The sequence below is a fragment of the Eumetopias jubatus genome, unplaced genomic scaffold (assembly GCF_037043125.1).
Source record: "Eumetopias jubatus isolate StellerSeaLion01/CBP00866 unplaced genomic scaffold, mEumJub1_p1.0 scaffold_7, whole genome shotgun sequence".
NCBI lineage: Eukaryota > Metazoa > Chordata > Mammalia > Carnivora > Otariidae > Eumetopias > Eumetopias jubatus.
The window spans coordinates 53,349,377-53,365,036 of NW_028274813.1; the positions used below are offsets into that span (position 1 = coordinate 53,349,377).

The window sequence follows — 15,660 nt, forward strand, 5'->3', positions numbered from 1 at the left end:
TTATATCCAACTTGATTGTAACTATGAAAATATCAAGGATGTTTTAAAAAGAAAATAGAGTTGGAGAAGAAGATGTTTTCTATTCAAATACAGTATTTGTGCTAATAATGATTTAGAAGAATGTAGAGAGACCCAAGGTGGTGAAAACCCCCCAAGCACCCGAATAAGTAAGACTTGCTCCCAAAGACTTGCTCTCACTCTGTAAAAGACGGGAGAAAAGGTGTTGGTGAAAGAATAACCATTCATTATTTCCTGAGCTAAAATTTCTGCAGGAGCTCATAGACTCAGTTTAGAACTTTCTTTCACAAGGTAAAAGAAGCTGCTGTAATGAATTTAGGGATGAGGAAATAATACAAGTAATATTTCTTTCATAGTACTTTCTTATACACATTGTCACAAATTGAAAATATAAACACAGAACCTCTGAGCCATGACATCCAGGTTTCAGCCTTGCCACTACCATGGCTCAGAAACTGCAAAATCCTTTTCCATCCACTGCCAGCCACTTCTGACACAGAACATCCAGCCATGGATAAAAATATGCTGGTGCAGAATGCCAAACTGGCCAAGTAAATTGAGTAATACATTGACATTGCAGCCTGCACGAAGTCTGTAATGGAACAAGGAGCTGTATTATCCAATAAGGAGAGGAATCTTCTCTCAGTTGCTTATAAAAATGTCATAGGAGCCCATAGGTCATCTTGGAGGTTCATCTCAAGTATTGAGCTAATGATGTGAGGTGCTAAGAAAAACAGCAGATGGCTTGAGAATACAGAAAGCGATCTCAGAGGTGTCTGCGATGGTGTACTGTCTCTTTGGAAAAGTTGCTTCACAAGCACAGAGCAAAGTCTTCTGCTTGAAAATGTAAGAAGATTACTAATGATATTTGGCTCAGGTTGCTGTTGTGGTGACCAGAAAGAGACTATGGATCTATCACAACAAGCACACCAAGAAGCTGTTTAAATCAGAAAAAGGAAATACAACCAAAACATCCTACGGTATTGGGTCTGGGCTCTCATTTCTCTGTGTTTTATTGTGCAATTCTCAACTTCCGGGACAAAGACTGTTCTTTTGCAAAGATAGCTTTCTTTTCCAGTTTAATTGAAATATAACTAACATATAATATTGTGTAAGTTTAAGGTGTACAGAATGATTTAATTTATGTATATATTGCAAAATGATTATCATAAGAAGTTTAATTAACATCTCACATAGTTAGAATATTTTTCCCTTGTGATGAGAACATTTAAGATTTATTCTCTTAGTAACGTTCAAGTGTATGATATTAATTATAGTCATTATATTATACATTATACCCACAAAACTTATTTATCTTATAACTGGAAGTCTGTAGATTTTGATCAGCTTTACCCAATTCTCCCATGCCCCCCCACCCCTACCTCTGGCAACCACAAATCTGATTCTATTTCTATAAGTTTGGTTGATTTAGATTTCACATATACATGAGATCATACAGTATTTTTCTTTTTATGTCTGACTTATTTTATTTAGTATGATGCCCTAAAGATCTATACATGGTGTCACAAATGGCAGGATTTCTCTACTTTTTTATGGCTGAATAGTATTCCGTGTGTGTGTGTGTGTGTGTGTGTGTGTGTGTGTGTGTGTGTGTGTGTATACGCCACATTTTCTTTATCCATTTATCTATAGATGGATGCTTAAACTACTGAGGCAGCTTTTGATGAAGCCATTGTTGAACTTAATATATTAAGTAGAGAGTCATACAAGGGCAACTTGGTAATAATGCACTGGCTGAGAAGCAGCTTGGCATGTGGACATAGGATCCACAAGAAGACAATGCAGGAGAAGGAGGGGAAAATTATCAGGGAACACTACATCAAAAACTAATGATGTACTGTATGGTGACTAACATAACAAAATTAAAAAAAAAAGGAGGGGAAAATTAACCAGACTCCCAACTTTAGTCTATTTTATTCTGAAATTCACACAGTGGATCATTTGTTATCCATAATGCCCTATAAGTAGTTTTTTGTTTACAATTTATGACGTGTATGTTTTTTTAGAACTTTTTAAAAAAAATTTATTGTGCTAATCACCATACATTACATCATTAGTTTTTGATGTAATGTTCCATGACCTCACTGATATGAGGAATTCTTAATCTCAGGAAACAAACTGAGGGTTGCTGGAGTGGGGGGTGGTGGGAGGGATGGGGCGGCTGGGTGATAAACGTTGGGGAGGGTATGTGCTATGGTGAGTGCTGTGAATTGTGCAAGACTGTTGAATCACAGATCTGTACCTCTGAAACAAATAATGCAACATATGTTAAGAAAAAAAAAAGGAGAAGATAGCAAGAGGAGAAGAATGAAGGGGGGGAAATCGGAGGGGGAGACGAACCATGAGAGATGATGGACTCTGAAAAACAAACAGGGTTCTAGAGGGGAGGAGGGTGGGGGGATGGGTTAGCCTGGTGATGGGTGTTAAAGAGGGCATGTTCCGCATGGAGCACTGGGTGTTATGCACAAACTATGACATGTATATGTTACTTCTATTTGAATTTCTATTTTTCCCTGTATGGTTTTTGTGTTTAATATTAGGAAAATAGAACCAGTTAACATTTAGAGATTACCTATTTTCATTTCTTTTTTTCACATTTAGACTTGATTTGTTTCTCCATTGATTCTGCTTTTGTTTTATCAAGATATTTCATCTTGCTTTAATAAGGTTTTGCTGTTTTTTCATATAGGGTTGCTTAACTTTTATTACTTTTCCTAGATATTTTATCATTTTGTTTGGCTATTGTTAACTAGATTGTTTAGTTTTATTATATTAGGTGTATAATTTAATACAATGAAATGATTATAATAGGTCTATCATTCATTACCACATATAGTTATAATTTTTTTTCTTGTGATGAGAACTTTAAAGATTTACTTTTAGCAACTTTCAAACATACAACACAGTATTTTTTAAATATTTATTTGAGAGTGTGAGAGAGAGTGTGCAACCATGAGTGAGGGGAGGGGCAGAGGGAGAAGGAGAGGAGGAAGCAGGCTCCCCACTGAGCAGGGAGTCCAATGCAGGGCTTGATCCCAGGACCCTGGGATCATGACCTGAGCTAAAAGCAGACACTTAACTGACTGAGCCACCCAGGTGTCCCAAATATACAATACAGTATTAACAATGATAGTCACCATGCTGTACATTCCATTCCATTACTTATTTATTTTATAAATGGAAGTTTATAAATTTTGACCCCCTTTACCCATTTCACCCATCCCTCACCCCCTGCCTCTGACAGCCAGCAATCTGTTCTATCTTTGAGTTTGTTTTTTTGCTTTTAGATTGTACATATAAGTGAGATCATATGGTATTTGTCTTTCTTTGTTGGACTTACTTCGCCTAACATAATGCCTTTAAAGTTCATCCATGTTGTCACAAATGGCAAGATTTTATTCTTTTTTATGGCTGAATAATATTCCATTCATGTATATGTATCATATTTTCTTTATCCATTTATCCATCAGTGGACACTTAGGTTGCTTATATGTTTTGGCTATTGTAAATAATGCTACAACAAACACAGAGGTGCATATACTTTTCACTTTAGTGTTTTCATTTCCTTCAGATAAATACCCAAAAGTTGAATTTCTGCATCATATGGTTCTGTTTTTTATTTTTTGAAAAACCTCCATACTTTTTTCCATAGTGGCTGCACCAGTTTATATTCCCACCAACAATACACATGGGTTCCCGTTTCTCCATATGCTCACCAACACTTGTTACTTTTTGTCTTTTTGATAATGGTCATTCTAACAAATGTAAGGTGATATCTCATTTTGGTTTTTATTTACATTTCTCTGATGGTTAGTGATGTTGAGCATCTTTTCGCTATCTCTATATCATCTTTAGAAAAATGTCTATTCAGATCCTCTGCCAATTTTGTTTGCTATTGAGTTGTATGAATTCTCTGTATATTTTGGATATTAACCTTTATCATATATATGATTTGCAAGTATTTTCTCCCATTTGATAGATTGTTTTTTCATTTTATTGATGGTTTGCTTTGCTGTGGAGAGGCTGTTAGGCTTTATTTAGTTCCACTTGTTTATTTTTGCTTTTGTTGCCTTTACTTTTGGCGTCATATACAAAAATCATCACCAGGATTGATATCAAGGAGGGTACTACCTATGTTTTCTTCTAGTTTCATGGTGTCAGGCAGGCCTATGTTCAAGTCTTTAATCCATTTTGAATTAATTTTTGTGTATGGTGTAAGAAAGTGGTCCAGTTTCATTCTTTTGCCTATTGCTGTCCAGTTTCCCAGCACTGTTTGTTGAAGAGACTGTCCTTTTCTCATTGTATGTTCTTGGCTCCTTTGTCATAAATCAGTTGCCACGTATGTGTGGGTTTATTTCTGAGCTCTGTATTCACTTCCATTGATCTGTGTGTGTGTTTATATCAATATATTACTGTTTTGATTACCATAGTTTTGTAATATAGTTTGAAATCAGAGATTATAATCCCTCCTGTTTTGTTCTTTCTCAAGACTGCTTTGGCCATTTGGGATCTTTTGTGGTTCCATACAAATTTTAGGGCTGTTTATTCTGTTTCTATGAAAAATGCCATTGGAATTTTCTTAAAATTGCATTGATTATTTTAGGTAATGTGGACATTTTAACAATATTAATTCTTCCAATTCATGAGTACAGAATACTTTTGCATTTTTTTGTGTCTTCAATTTTTATCAGAGCGTCATAGTTTTCAGTGTATAAGTTTTTCACTTCCTTGGTTAAGTTTATTCCTAGGTATTTTATTCTTTTGAACACAATTGTAAATGGGATTGTTTTCTTAATTTCCTTTTCTGATGCTTTGTTATTAAGTGCAGAAATATGACAGATTTTTGTGTATTGATTTTGTATCTTGCAACTTTACTAAATTTATTCTAAAAGTGTTTTTGTGGGGTCATTACGGTTTTCTATATGTAATATGTTATCTGCAAATAGTGACAGTTTTATTTCTTCCTTTCCAATTTGGATGCCTTTTTTTTTTCTTTTTTCTTTTCCTAATTGCTCTGGCTAGGACTTCCAATACTGTGTTGAATCAGAATGGACATCCTTGTCTTATTCCTGATCTTAAAGAGCAAGCTTTCAGCTTCTCACAGTTAAGTATGATGTTAGCTGTGGCCATGTCATATATGGCCTTTATTATTTTGAGGTATGTTCCTTCTATACCCACTTTGTTGAGAGTTGTCATCTTCAAGTGGTCCATGTGGGGATGTGGAAATTTTATTAATGTTTTTGCTACATGGTGGCTTTACAGTGGTCTGTGTTAAAACTCCTTCTATGTCTAAGCAAAGAAAACTGATTACAGATTGATTTGTCCTGGTATGGGATAGCGGAGATAACTGGTTTCTATCACAGTTATAGTTATTGTGGGTACTCTAAGGTTTGGAGTACTTCTAAGACTATAGTAGAAGTAGATACCCCGTGGATATTACATTTTGAACCATGAGCTACCTGTGGAATACACAATCTCAATATGCAAATCTTTGACTATAGTTGTAGAAGTGTTCCTTTGGACAAAGTTGTAAACCATTTAGTCTAGAGGAGGGCAGAAATTTTTCACATTCCATTATTTGTAAAATTACCCATTGTTTTTGTTCATTATTTTTGTAATACTCATTTTATTTTTGTTTAAATATTTTAAGCAAAGTAAGCATAGACTTATAAGATGCAGTTAAAGTGAAATCTTGATATTCATTTTTTCATATATATCAAATAGAGAAGTAAAAAAGTAAAAGACAATAAAAAAGTACTTAACTTTTTTAAGGTTTTTTGCTTTTGTGATATTTAAAAAACTTATTAAACATGCACGTACTATAAAAATAGTTAACAGGGAAATAACAAGATAGTGGCTAGTTTTGTTTAATATCTTATGAAATTTTTATGAACATCCAAGCATAAATAATAATGTGTATCAAGTTGATGTAAGTGGAACAGAAGTTTTATACATGGAGAAAAAATAGAAACATTAACTCTCAGTTTTTCTTTTACTTTATTTTTCAGTTTAATTTTAATGTTAAGAAATACATTTTATGTTTTTGGATGTCCACATTAGTTTAGAAGGTACTTAGAAGGTACTTTCATCAAGTTTTCCCCCCGCTTTGGGGGTATGCTTTTTTTTTAATCTTATTATGTTATGTTAATCACCATACATTACATCATTAGTTTTTTGTTCCATGATTCATTGTTTGCGTATAACACCCAGTGCTCCATTCAATACGTACCCTCTTTAATACCCATCACCAGGCTAACCCATCCCCCCAAACCCCTCCCCTCTAGAACCCGCAGTTTGTTTCTCAGAGTCCATAGTCTCTCATGGTTCGTCTGCCCCTTTGATTTCCCCCTCTTCATTTTTCCCTTCTTGCTATCTTCTTCTTCTTTTTTTTTTTTAACATATAATGTATTATTTGTTTCAGAGGTACAGGTCTGTGATTCATCAGTTTTACACAATTCACAGCCCTCACCATAGCACATAGTGCTATGGTTTTAATATATATTAAAACCTATGGTTTTAATATATATTTTTCACCATCCTTTGCTTTGATTTCCCCCTCTTCATTTTTCCCTTCTTGCTATCTTCCTCTTCTTTTTTTTTTAACATATAATGTATTATTTGTTTCAGAGGTACAGGTCTGTGATTCATCAGTTTTACACAATTCACAGCCCTCACCATAGCACATAGTGCTATGGTTTTAATATATATTAAAACCTATGGTTTTAATATATATTTTTCACCATCCTTTGCTTTGGCTGTATTTATTGATTTATAATGCTTTGAAATTTTAGTTATTTTAACAAAAATAAGTACTGTTCATAGATGATCTAAAAATTGTCTTATTCATTGGTGAGGAGATGAACATGTGAATATGCTAGAATATCTTTAAGAAATAAATATTGAAAGATTAAGCCAGTAGAATGTTTAGAGCTTAAGATACACATGACTTTTCTGCTGAAACCAAAATGTTGATAGTAGCAGCAGCAGTTGGAGATGTCCAGGATCCAGTGGGACAGTGATTTTATCAGGGGCATTACACTAATCTGGAATCAGAGTGGAATATGAAGAGTCTTTCCCAAGCATGCGAGTGAGCAACAGGAGGTGAGTGAAATGCGGAATGACTTTGGGCAATAAAGCTGGTGTCATGACATTTTGGATGATGACTTTCTAAACCATGTTTTAAATATTTAAATAGTTGTTGATTAATTAGCAACTTTGGCTTTTTATTTTATGAAATATTAGAGAAAGATCTCTGAGTTATATTTGAAGATTTTATTCTACTTTAAGAGAAAATTCATACCTTATTTTGCATTTTAATTTATAGATGAGATATAAATAAATATCAGGGTTTTAATAAATCAAATAACAGCTTTTACTACAGATTAACATTGGATCTTACAGTAGAAATAATTTTGTAATGAAATACATATAAATCTGTAAGGAACTGAATATACAAATTGACAATTTCCAGGCCATAAATGAAAATAGAACTCTGACCCACAACCTTTTGTAGTAATCAGCTCCAAATGGCAGAACTTGATCAATAAGTGCAGGGCTTCCTAATTTTTTTCTTGCTTTAAAAATAGGACTGCTAGAGAAAACCAAATATGCTTCCCTAACCAATCCCATAAAGTTCCCCACTTCTAGTTAACCCTTCTTTAGATTCCTCACACCAACATCTTTTAATCAGGGCATACCTGAAACCTTCCCTTTTTTCTGCTTGAAAACTTTTACATTTCCCTGATGGCCTTTGAATCTCTGCCAAATTCAAGTGATGGTGGCTGACTCCATTGCGGTAGTAATGTCTGAATAAATAGTCTTTGCTTGTTCTCATTTGGGTAGTCTTCATTTATTTCCACATCTGGAAATATACATGTATGGGATATTGAAAATTATAAAATCCTAACAATTATCTAAGATTTAATAATTACTCAATATTAAATAATCTCATCACTGTAAAAAATTGGTGAATCTCAGCTAGACACTGAAAAGCAGTCCATTCTAAATTAGACAAAGCTTTCAAACCATTTATTGATTTTAAAAAATATAGATTTTCACAATCACACTTTTAAAAATAACTGAGATCATCTGAAAGTTATTTTAATATATAATTTATAGTGGTCCTTTGAGTCATTAACCCAGGATCATACCTGATAATTTAAAGTTTTATCTAGAAAAGAATTTTGACTTTCAGTTAGTTGGCAAGGAATATCTAATATTTAGATAAGAAATTCAATTTTCCTTTCATAGAAGCCAAGATGATTAGAGTTCAGAGAGCCAGAGGCACTATGCTGTTTCATTTTAATGTATAGCTGAACCAATTCTATTTTTAAGTATATATTTCATTTCAAGAAATTAGATCTGCCTTAAGAGCCATAAACACACGACTGTGTTCATATTTATCATTTTAAACTAATTGCATTAAGTCTGTTCTGTTAAATAACAGAAGCACTTAACTTTATAAAAATCTCCCTGGAGTTTTCTCCTGGACTATTATTTAGTTATGTTCAAACACAAACTGTAATAGACAATGCAAAAAGAACTTCTCTAGGGACTTTAGGAGACGAAATGGGCACCTGGGTGGCTCAGTTGGTTAAGCGTCCAACTCTTGATTTCTGCTCAGGTCATGATTTCAGGGTTGTGAGATAGAGCTCTGTGTCTGGCTCTGAGCTGGGGGTTGAGCCTGCTTAAGGTTCTCTCTCTCTCTCTCCTTTTGCCTTTCCCCTGCACCCACTTCTCCTCTCGCATGCTCTCTCTTTCTCTAAAAAAGAAAAAAAAAAGGCAAAGTGAAAAAAATACCTGTTAATGTACATTTCAGTAAGGGAATCCAAGGACTTCCTAATGGTTCTCAACATTTTCTAGTCTTTTTAATCATCATCATATCAATACAAACACACATAGTGTTTATTATGTGCCAGTTGGTGTTCTAAGAACATAAGAGGTGTGAACTCATGTAATCCTTGTACCAATTCTGGGAGGTGATTTTCCTAGTTTTATGTGGGTAAATTAATTGGCTTGTTGAATGCTTTACTTTTAAATTCTTTTTTTGTTGTTGTTATTCTAAAGATGGAAAGCAGTGAATAGAATATGAACAATAATTAGAAAAAAAATTAAGCAGGAAAGATGGATTCACATCCATGTCCATCTGCCTGTAAAATTGCCAAATAAGTATGTTTTACATGTAGAGCAGTAAGTTTATTTTCCTCATGCCTTCTTTTAGTTGTATGGTTTCTTAGATCTATGAGTTAGCACTTCTCCAAAGTCCTCTACTTTGACTTTAATATCACTATATCCTTGGGAATACTAAGAATTACATTTTAAGCTTAAGGGATTTGTTGTTTTTAGAGAGCATATAAAACATAACTCAGTTTTTCCCAAGCATTTAACTTTCAAGCTATGTTCATTTGTTATTTAATGTCATTTACAGATTTTTTTTCATTAGTTATTTCTTCAGCTCTTTGATTGTTCTATAATAGGGATATATTGATTATTCCTGTGAATGAGTGATTGAAGCAAAAAAAGTTCCTAATTCTATATCCAGAAATCAGGAAATAGCTAATGAAATGAATCAATGTCAAAATGTATTTATTGAATAGAAAGTTGGATGATAATTCAACTCTGCATAGGGATAAATGTGATCACTGAGAACAGTGGAAGTGTTAGATTAATATTTTATTGATTTGTGAAAAAGAACAGGAATGTGGTCATGATCTCTGCTTTTCAAGAGGATATTACTTCTGGCGTGGCTATTTTGATCACAATTAATACTTTAAAGTAATCAGAAAATGATTTTGTGGTGATCAACTAGTTAAAATGTTACTCAAAAATATCTGAAAATTTTGAGTGTGACTGTGGAAAGATCACGTAGGGCAAGTTGATTTGGTTAGTGATTCATATATAGTTAATAGAGGAATGAACCCTAGTAAAAACAGTTATATACTGCATAGTAATGTGTTTAGTCTCAGATATTTCATTCAAATAATCAGGTTAGAACAATCTGTAATGAAACATGTTGCATATTATAGTGGGTTGATTTGTGGTCTCCCCAAAGATATGCCCTAATCCTAACCCTCAGTACCTATGACTGTGAATTTAGAGAAAGCGTCTTTGCAGGTATAATTAAATTAAAGGTTCTTAAAAGAGAGTAAAAAAGAAGTAAGAACTATGTATTGGACAAGTCCATTAAATAGAATACTGTGAAGAGACACTAACATAAGGAAAGATGGGTAAGGTAGGCTAATTCTGTATAATTTTGAAACAATAAACTATGGTTTGGAAATTTATATGAATGAATGAATGGATGAATGAATGAATGAAATGTCCTAAGATGAAGGCATCCTGAATCACCCAGGTGGCCCCTAAGTCCAAAGAAACATCTTTATGTGAGACATGGGATAAAACCATGTGAAGATGGAGGCAGAGACTGGAGTGATGTGTCCACTAGCTGGAAGCTAAGAAAGAATTATGAACAGATTCTTGCTCAGAACTTCAGGAAGCAGTCAATCCTGCCAGCATTGATTTTGGACTTCTGGCTTTTTTTTTTTTTTTTTTAGGTCATCAAGTTGTGAAAATTAGTTAGAACATCTCTAGTAAACTAACACACTTCTGCACAGACTAAAATGTCAGATTGTAAAACTAAAACAGAAAAGTAGTTACAGCATATTGATTTGACAGGAATTAAGTAGAGGATTAACTCTAAATAATGAGTCATCCCTACTTTTATTTCGTATCTATAACAAGCTTAAAAGAATTAATTGAATTTGCAACAGCTCTTGATTTTATGTTATGTTCCCAAACCATTGAAGATAGGGAAATAATATAAATGCATATAGTAAAGTCAAAATTTATAAGCAGAAACTGATTAAAAATGAAAATTAATTTGGAATCCAACCATCTAAAATATCTTGGGGAAATACTTCCTGAAACATAAATATTCAGGGGGAAAGTCACTTGGGAAACCCTTAAATGCTTAAGTAAAATATGCAAGTTATTAACCAAATGGTATTAATTGCTGTGAGATTAAATAGCTAACAGCAAACAACAATATTTATGAACAAAGTCTTTCTAATTTTCAGTCAATTATTGTTTGCATAATTAGTTACAATTTCATCATGTATGTGACAGTTATTTAGTTATTTAAAATCAAGTCAATAGAATTCCATCATATTTTTTGGAGATGAATTTATGCCCTAAATTAGGCTGACTCATAGAAAAATGCTCCAAATTTATCTATTTAAACTTACCAAACATCTATTTAAAAGAGCAACTAACTGATATAATTTAGGTCTGATACTTTATCCTCTTAAAATGTATTTTAGAAAACGATTAAGTAGTATTTAAAAAAATTCTACCCAAATTATACAGAATCTGGATAGTTACTGTCACTGCCAACTATTCTCAGAATGAATATATCTAAATCCCAGAATTTTTACTTATTCATAAACTTCGCAGAGGATAGAGTTCTCCTTAAACAAATAAAGTGTGGCATCAAGCCAAGGGGATGAAAAGAATTAAAATCTCACTTTGGATAAATGTCTAATTAAATAGAATTATTTAATCTATTAAATAATTAGATTAAAAAGTCACTGTTGACTAATTAATTCAACACTTTTATTTCTATTATAAGCTTTTCTTACTTGATATTAAAATATATAACAAACAGAGTTTCAAGAATATATTTTGAAAGATGCTGTGTCAAAGTAAAGGTTATCTCCTGATGAGATTTTTAACTAATTACAGAAAAGTTCAGCAGAGGTTTAGTATGAAAAAACTTCACTGTAAATATGTTTGGTAATGCTACAACTCATTTTGATGTGCTACTGAGTAAAATAAGTTTGTAAGGCAATATGGAAATATGTTTTAGTAACTCAAGTTTCTCTTTATCAAAACATTGTATTAAACTTTATTCTGTAAAATTTTTATTACAGATGAAAGTAGGTGTGTCAGGAAACTATTAGACATGTTTTAGTTTTTCTTACTTGATATTAAAATATATAACAAACAGAGTTTCAAGAATATATTTTGAAAGATGCTGTGTCAAAGTAAAGGTTATCTCCTGATGAGATTTTTAACTAATTACAGAAAAGTTCAGCAGAGGTTTAGTATGAAAAAACTTCACTGTAAATATGTTTGGTAATGCTACAACTCATTTTGATGTGCTACTGAGTAAAATAAGTTTGTAAGGCAATATGGAAATATGTTTTAGTAACTCAAGTTTCTCTTTATCAAAACATTGTATTAAACTTTATTCTGTAAAATTTTTATTACAGATGAAAGTAGGTATGTCAGGAAACTATTAGACATGTTTTAGTGTTAGATCAGTTTTGGATTTGATTCCTTGGCCTACAGTATTGAATGAGCTAACCAATGTAAAGCATATCACATAATAAATGAAACAGATAGGTACTTGATGAATGCTATTTAATTTTACATATGAAATTTTATTTTTTAATTCATTGTTACTAGATGTTTTAAAAACTTTGGGGGGTACCCATTCTCTCATTTTAAAATCTGGAAAAATATTTGAAGATATTAGTGGATTTTAATGAATCTGTTATTGAAAATATATATCTTTTTCACATTTATTAATTAGAAAATTGGCATGGATTAGAGTTCATATGTGTTCTCTATGATAGGATAAAGAGCTGGCTCATTTCTGATATTTTCTTAAGTGATGTCAACATCAGGATGTGGATATTTATACTTTTGCCTTAACTTTCCTGCTTTCTTCATCTCCACCAAACTTCACCTTCATACTATTTTAACAACCCAGCCCCACAAACATACAATGGATTTTGTCTTTTAGAATTGCTGTCTTTTGAAATTGTTAGAAGCAGAGTTTTCTTTGCCTGCTGTGTTCACTGAATCTGATCTCATGGAGACTTCTAAGGCCTTGATCTCTCTTTCTTTCTTTCTTTCTCTCTCTCTCTCTTCTGTCCCTCACTCTCTCTTTCCTGTTTTTCATTTATTATTTTTACTAATTTATTGGGCCTTTCCTATCTTTACTTTCTTCTCATTTTTAAAACATATCGTACGATCAATATGAGCCACACTGTTTCTATTGCAATCAATAGGAAAAACAGGTAAGACTGATTAAGGACCCCCCAAAAAGGGGGGGATAAATAATAACTATAGAAAAGGCAGGTTTTAGCAACCTGGAAATGGATGGTTTATTCGATAGATGGCACTAAAACAATTGATCAAACGGTGGGAAAACAAACTAAAATATTTAATTTATTTTTTTTTAGAGAGAGAGAGAGTGAGAATGTGTGCATGTGGATGCATGCCTGTGGGAGAGAAGGGGCAGAGGGAGAGGGAGAGAGAGAATCTTAAATAAGCTCTATGCCCAGCACGGAGGCCTACACGGGGCTCGATCTCACGATGCTGAGATCATGACATGAGCCAAAATCAAGAGTTGGTTGCTTAACTGACTGAGCCACCCAGGTACCCATAAACTACTGAATTTAATTTATATTTTATTTTTTCATAAAAATAAATTGAAGATCAAAAAAGTAAAAATAAATTGAAGATCTACTTATAAAAGCAAGTCTATATCTCTAAAAAGAATTATAGGAAAATCTTCATAAAGTTGAGGTAGAGAAGAATTTCTTACAGAAAGGACAAAGGAGAAATAATATATTTTACAACCTTAAGTTTTATATTTATATATATCTGTACCACAAAATACCATAAATAGGGTTCAAAGCAAGCTGCAGATTAAACATTAGTAATATATACAACTGACAAAAAGTTGATAACCAGAGTATGAAAATAATTTCTACAAATTGGAAAGAGAAAACACAGAATGGAAAATTGGCTAAGAATATTGTATCAGTCAGGGTTCAGTAGGAGCAAAGGGGGATTTGGAGAGAGTTCAAGACGTGGACTATTTACAAAGGCAAGGGCAGGATTTAGGAAATCAACTAGGGACAGACCAGTTCTGTAGGGCCAGCAGAAGAAGAAAGAAAAATGGAGTAAAGGAAGAGAGAAGTTACCAGAACACAAAAAAATTAAGAAGGCCTCCTGACTGGAGCTGTAGCCTCTGGCAGAGCGACACAACAACCCACAGCAACCGGCAAAGAGAATGCCAGTGGGACAGGGGGACAAATATCTAACATCACTTCCTTCCTAATCTCTGGATTTTCTGCTGATATCTCCCATTGGGAAAAGCAACCTGGAAGTCAGAGGGATGGAAGGCAGCACCCAACTTGCCCAACCAAATCTCCAATTGAGGGTGGCCAAATCTAAGTTTCTAAGAGTCTAAGATTTTGTCCCAACGGATGCTGACAGGAATTCTGTCACAAATAAATTTAAATCAAAAGGACTGATTTGGGTGTATGTTGTAAATAGGGTGTCAGGTTGTTTGCGAATAAAAATATCTGTGGCTGAGGTTAGAGCTCCAACATTAGCCTATAGGCAGGACTTCTAATTTAAGCAATTACTATGGGCCCTTTGTGTCAGTAGTTATGTTGTTTGAAGATGGGCAAGCTGGTGAGATCTTTGGTGTGTATTAACCAAACCAGATGAGAAAGAGGGGTTGGGGGAGAAGAGGGAGAGATGAAAAGAACATATCATAAGCTAGTTAGTTGAGGAATGAAAGGCCGTAGAATGGTAAGAAAGACATATTCTCTCGTTGACATAGGACACATTTAAGACATAATAGAGAATGTGTATCCCATATGTAAGCTTTATGAATTCGGTTCATAAAACAGAAGTTGGCTGTTCTGAAAAAGCCCAGCATTATATATTCTATAATTATAAGCCATATCTAGTCTTACTGCGAATGATGGTGTCAACTGTGGATCAGTTAGTAAAACTTTAGAATGCACTGCTAATACCATGTTGCCATATTATCACTATGATGTATGATCTAAGCTATTCTTTCTTACTTATCAAAGTGGAATTTATCAAGTACATTTGATGTAATATTTTCATACTTGAGCATCTTTCTAAACTTACAGGATTTTGAATGACTTGGACCACTGCCAACCCCCGTGGTAATCAAAGGGTGATGAAGATTGAGTTTTGTGCAGAAGCATCTAATTTCAGTAGGGGACAATAATAAAATAGTATCTCATTGGACAGGTAGTGGGAACTGCCTTGCTTAAAGAAAGGGCTTTATAGTGGAGGTAGCTATATACCTTCTTAGTTACCTAATTGATATACATGGCAGAGAACAGTGTGCACTAAACAAGTGGAAGAAACACTTCATCATCTTACTGCAAAACCCTTGCATAGATATTCTTTTAATTAAATCTTTAGCATGATATTATATGGAGATCATTTCTGTAGTTGATTAATTAGGTACTTTTTAGGGGGAGAGGAGCAGTTTCTTTGAATAGTGGTAATCATGTAAAAATCTTAGCCGTGGCTTAGACTTGTCTTTAACTGGAGTACTCTTAATGTTGTGTGACACAGAAGGAATCGAAGCTACAAGATTCAAAACAGCAAGAGCAAATCCTACTCCTCCCTGTAGCTGGTATAAGATGAGCAAGAATGAGCATAAAACTGGCCACTGGCCTGAGTAGAGAACTTTTCCAGAATGTAGTAAAAATCAGAGTAGAGCAAGTCACTCCAACCTGCTGGACTTGCTAAAAATGTCAGAAGGGATTTCATCTGTTC

The 15,660-nt window shown here is 33.5% G+C and overlaps 1 pseudogene; it reads left to right on the forward strand.

The window, feature by feature from the left end:
• Window positions 1-528: 528 nt before the first annotated feature.
• The window catches only part of LOC114205885 (14-3-3 protein zeta/delta-like), a 45,806-nt pseudogene continuing 30,674 nt past the window's right edge, over window positions 529-15,660 (forward strand).